Here is a 6,000-nt window from a genome sequence, read left to right as displayed (position 1 = left end):
ACCATGATAGGAAAGTATGAAAAAAAACCGAAAAAAAAAAAACCGATGACCCGGGACCTGTCGTCAAAATCCCAAAAGTATGAGAAAAAAAAAAAAAAACATGACCCGGGACTTGAACTCAATTTCTTTGTGGATGGAGCTTAACTGCCATCAGTTTAAAGAATATCTTTTGCCTTTTAACCATGATAGGAAAGTATGAAAAAAAAAAAAAAAAAAAAAACGCTGACCCGGGACCTGTCGTCAAAATCCCAAAAGTATGAAAGAAAAAAAAAAAAAACATGACCCGGGACTTGAACTCAATTTCTTTGTGGATGGAGCTTAACTGCCATCAGTTTAAAGAATATCTTTTGCCTTTTAACCATGATAGGAAAGTATGAAAAAAAAAAAAAAAAACGATGACCCGGGACCTGTCGTCAAAATCCCAAAAGTATGAGAAAAAAAAAAAAAAAAAAACATGACCCGGGACTTGAACTCAATTTCTTTGTGGATGGAGCTTAACTGCCATCAGTTTAAAGAATATCTTTTGCCTTTTAAACATGATAGGAAAGTATGAAAAAAAAACGAAAAAAAAAAAAACGATGACCCGGGACCTGTCGTCAAAATCCCAAAAGTATGAAAAAACAAAAAAACAAAAAAAAACATGACCCGGGACTTGAACTCAATTTCTTTGTGGATGGAGCTTAACTGCCATCAGTTTAAAGAATATCTTTTGCCTTTTAACAATGATAGGAACATATGAAAAAAACCCAAAACCGATGACCCGGGACCTGTCGTCAAAATCCCAAAAGTATGAAAAAACAAAAAAACAAAAAAAAACATGACCCGCGACTTGAACTCAATTTTTTGTGGATGGAGCTTAACTGCTATCAGTTTTGAAGAATATCTTTTGCCTTTTAAACATGATAGGAAAGTATGAAAAAAAAACGAAAAAAAAAAAAACGATGACCCGGGACCTGTCGTCAAAATCCCAAAAGTATGAAAAAACAAAAAAACAAAAAAAAACATGACCCGGGACTTGAACTCAATTTCTTTGTGGATGGAGCTTAACTGCCATCAGTTTAAAGAATATCTTTTGCCTTTTAACAATGATAGGAACATATGAAAAAAACCCAAAACCGATGACCCGGGACCTGTCGTCAAAATCCCAAAAGTATGAGAAAAAAAAAAAAAAAAAAACATGACCCGGGACTTGAACTCAATTTCTTTGTGGATGGAGCTTAACTGCCATCAGTTTAAAGAATATCTTTTGCCTTTTAAACATGATAGGAAAGTATGAAAAAAAAACGAAAAAAAAAAAAACGATGACCCGGGACCTGTCGTCAAAATCCCAAAAGTATGAAAAAACAAAAAAACAAAAAAAAACATGACCCGGGACTTGAACTCAATTTCTTTGTGGATGGAGCTTAACTGCCATCAGTTTAAAGAATATCTTTTGCCTTTTAACAATGATAGGAACATATGAAAAAAACCCAAAACCGATGACCCGGGACCTGTCGTCAAAATCCCAAAAGTATGAAAAAAAAAAAAAAAAAAAAACATGACCCGGGACTTGAACTCAATTTCTTTGTGGATGGAGCTTAACTGCCATCAGTTTAAAGAATATCTTTTGCCTTTTAACCATGATAGGAAAGTATGAAAAAAAAACTAAAAACGATGACCCGGGACCTGTCGTCAAAATCCCAAAAGTATAAAAAAAAACATGACCCGCGACTTGAACTCAATTTCTTTGTGGATGGAGCTTAACTGCCATCAGTTTAAAGAATATCTTTTGCCTTTTAACCATGATAGGAAAGTATGAAAAAAAACCGAAAAAAAAAAAACCGATGACCCGGGACCTGTCGTCAAAATCCCAAAAGTATGAGAAAAAAAAAAAAAAAAACATGACCCGGGACTTGAACTCAATTTCTTTGTGGATGGAGCTTAACTGCCATCAGTTTAAAGAATATCTTTTGCCTTTTAACCATGATAGGAAAGTATGAAGAAAAAAAAATGAAAAAAAAAAACGATGACCCGGGACCTGTCGTCAAAATCCCAAAAGTATGAAAAAACAAAAAAACAAAAAAAAACATGACCCGGGACTTGAACTCAATTTCTTTGTGGATGGAGCTTAACTGCCATCAGTTTAAAGAATATCTTTTGCCTTTTAACAATGATAGGAACATATGAAAAAAAACCAAAACCGATGACCCGGGACCTGTCGTCAAAATCCCAAAAGTATGAAAAAACAAAAAAACAAAAAAAAACATGACCCGCGACTTGAACTCAATTTTTTGTGGATGGAGCTTAACTGCCATCAGTTTAAAGAATATCTTTTGCCTTTTAACCATGATAGGAAAGTATGAAAAAAAAACTAAAAACGATGACCCGGGACCTGTCGTCAAAATCCCAAAAGTATAAAAAAAAACATGACCCGCGACTTGAACTCAATTTCTTTGTGGATGGAGCTTAACTGCCATCAGTTTAAAGAATATCTTTTGCCTTTTAACCATGATAGGAAAGTATGAAAAAAAAAAAAAAAAAAAAAAACGCTGACCCGGGACCTGTCGTCAAAATCCCAAAAGTATGAAAAAAAACAAAAAAAAACATGACCCGGGACTTGAACTCAATTTCTTTGTGGATGGAGCTTAACTGCCATCAGTTTAAAGAATATATTTTGCCTTTTAACCATGATAGGAAAGTATGAAAAAAAACCGAAAAAAAAAAACCCGATGACCCGGGACCTGTCGTCAAAATCCCAAAAGTATGAAAAAACAAAAAAACAAAAAAAAAACATGACCCGGGACTTGAACTCAATTTCTTTGTGGATGGAGCTTAACTGCCATCAGTTTAAAGAATATATTTTGCCTTTTAACCATGATAGGAAAGTATGAAAAAAAACCGAAAAAAAAAAAACCGATGACCCGGGACCTGTCGTCAAAATCCCAAAAGTATGAGAAAAAAAAAAAAAAACATGACCCGGGACTTGAACTCAATTTCTTTGTGGATGGAGCTTAACTGCCATCAGTTTAAAGAATATCTTTTGCCTTTTAACCATGATAGGAAAGTATGAAAAAAAAAAAAAAAAAAAAAACGCTGACCCGGGACCTGTCGTCAAAATCCCAAAAGTATGAAAGAAAAAAAAAAAAAACATGACCCGGGACTTGAACTCAATTTCTTTGTGGATGGAGCTTAACTGCCATCAGTTTAAAGAATATCTTTTGCCTTTTAACCATGATAGGAAAGTATGAAAAAAAAACGAAAAAAAAAAAAAAACGATGACCCGGGACCTGTCGTCAAAATCCCAAAAATATGAAAAAAAAAAAAAAAAAAAAAAACATGACCCGGGACTTGAACTCAATTTTTTTGTGGATGGAGCTTAACTGCCATCAGTTTAAAGAATATCTTTTGCCTTTTAACCATGATAGGAAAGTATGAAAAAAAAAAAAAAAACGATGACCCGGGACCTGTCGTCAAAATCCCAAAAGTATGAGAAAAAAAAAAAAAACATGACCCGGGACTTGAACTCTGGTCGTCAAAATCCCAAAAGGGTTAAATGTCAGTGCTTAGACCACTAGGCTATAGGGGACAAGTGCAAAACAAAAGTTTGTTGAGTATTTGAACCTCACTGCTAAGAAAAATGAGAGGGGGGGGGGAACAGAATTCGACGGCAAAAAACTAGCTGTCGGAATCCGTTCCCCCACCCTCATTATGAGAGGTTTTGATGAAGTAGCTTAAAAAAAGGCTGATTCAATTTTTTTGTGGATGGAGCTTAACTGCCATCAGTTTAAAGAATATCTTTTGCCTTTTATCCATGATAGGAAAGTATGAAAAAAATAAATAAATTATGACCCGGGACCTGTCGTCAAAATCCCAAAAGTATGAAAAAAAACAAAAAAAAAACATGACCTGGGACTTGAACTCTGGTCGTCAAAATCCCAAAAGTGTTAAATGTCAGTGCTTAGACCAACTAGGCTATAGGGGACAAGTGCAAAACAAAAGTTTGTTGATTATTTAAACCTCACTGCTAAGAAAAATGAGAGGGGGGGGGGGGGGGGGGGGGAACAGAATTCGACGGCAAAAAACTAGCTGTCGGAATCCGTTCCCCCACCCTCATTATGAGAGGTTTTGATGAAGTGGCTTAAAAAAAGGCTGATTCAATTTTTTTGTGGATGGAGCTTAACTGCCATCAGTTTAAAGAATATCTTTTGCCTTTTAACCATGATAGGAAAGTATGAAAAAAAAAAAAAAAAAAAAAAAAACGATGACCCGGGACCTGTCGTCAAAATCCCAAAAGTATGAAAAAAAAAACGATGACCCGGGACTTGAACTCTGGTCGTCAAAATCCCAAAAGTATGAAAAAAAAAGAAGAAAAAAAACATGACCCGGGACTTGATCTCTGGTCGTCAAAATCCCAAAAGTGTTAAATGTCAGTGCTTAGACCACTAGGCTATAGGGGACAAGTGCAAAACAAAAGTTTGTTGAGTATTTGAACCTCACTGCTAAGAAAAATGAGAGGGGGGGGAACAGAATCCGACGGCAAAAAACTAGCTGTCGGAATCCGTTCCCCCACCCTCATTATGAGAGGTTTTGATGAAGTGGCTTAAAAAAAGGCTGATTCAATTTTTTGTGGATGGAGCTTAACTGCCATCAGTTTAAAGAATATATTTTGCCTTTTAACCATGATAGGAAAGTATAAAAAAAACAAAAAAAACAAACGATGACCCGGGACCTGTCGTCAAAATCCCAAAAGTATGAAAAAAAAAAAAAAATACATGACCCGGGACTTGAACTCTGGTCGTCAAAATCCCAAAAGTGTTAAATGTCAGTGCTTAGACCACTAGACTATAGGGGACAAGTGCAAAACAAAAGTTTGTTGAGTATTTGAACCTCACTGCTAAGAAAAATGAGAGGGGGGAACAGAATCCGACGGCAAAAAACTAGCTGTCGGAATCCGTTCCCCCACCCTCATTATGAGAGGTTTTGATGAAGTGGCTTAAAAAAAGGCTGATTCAATTTTTTTGTGGATGGAGCTTAACTGCCATCAGTTTAAAGAATATCTTTTGCCTTTTAACCATTATAGGAAAGTATGAAAAAAAAAAAAAAACGATGACCCGGGACCTGTCGTCAAAATCCCAAAAGTATGAAAAAAAAAGAAGAAAAAAAACATGACCCGGGACTTGATCTCTGGTCGTCAAAATCCCCAAAGTGTTAAATGTCTGTGCTTAGACCACTAGGCTATAGTGGACAAGTGCAAAACAAAAGTTTGTTGAGTATTTGAACCTCACTGCTAAGAAAAATGAGAGGGGGGAACAGAATCCGACGGCAAAAAACTAGCTGTCGGAATCCGTTCCCCCACCCTCATTATGAGAGGTTTTGATGAAGTGGCTTAAAAAAAGGCTGATTAATTTTTTTTGTGGATGGAGCTTAACTGCCATCAGTTTAAAGAATATCTTTTGCCTTTTAACCATGATAGGAAAGTATGAAAAAAAAAAAAAACGATGACCCGGGACCTGTCGTCAAAATCCCAAAAGTATGAAAAAAAAAATGGAAAAAAAAACGATGACCCGGGACTTGAACTCTGGTCGTCAAAATCCCAAAAGTGTTAAATGTCAATGCTTAGACCACTAGGCTATAGGGGACAAGTGCAATACAAAAGTTTGTTGAGTATTTGAACCTCACTGTTAAGAAAAATGAGAGGGGGGAACAGAATCCGACGGCAAAAAACTAGCTGTCGGAATCCGTTCCCCCACCCTCATTATGACAGGTTTTGATGAAGTGGCTTAAAAAAAGGCTGATTAAATTTTTTTGTGGATGGAGCTTAACTGCCATCAGTTTAAAGAATATCTTTTGCCTTTTAACCATGATAGAAAAGTATGAAAAAAAAAAAAAAAAAAAACGATGACCCAGGACCTGTCGTCAAATTCCCAGAAGTATGAAAAAAAAAAAAAAAAAAACGATGACCCAGGACCTGTCGTCAAATTCCCAGAAGTATGAAAAAAAAAAAAAAAAAAACATGACCCG

Source organism: Phoxinus phoxinus, assembly GCF_949152265.1.
Source record: "Phoxinus phoxinus genome assembly, chromosome: 20".
Taxonomy (NCBI): Eukaryota; Metazoa; Chordata; class Actinopteri; order Cypriniformes; family Leuciscidae; genus Phoxinus; species Phoxinus phoxinus.
Note: the sequence above shows the minus strand (reverse complement) of the source record.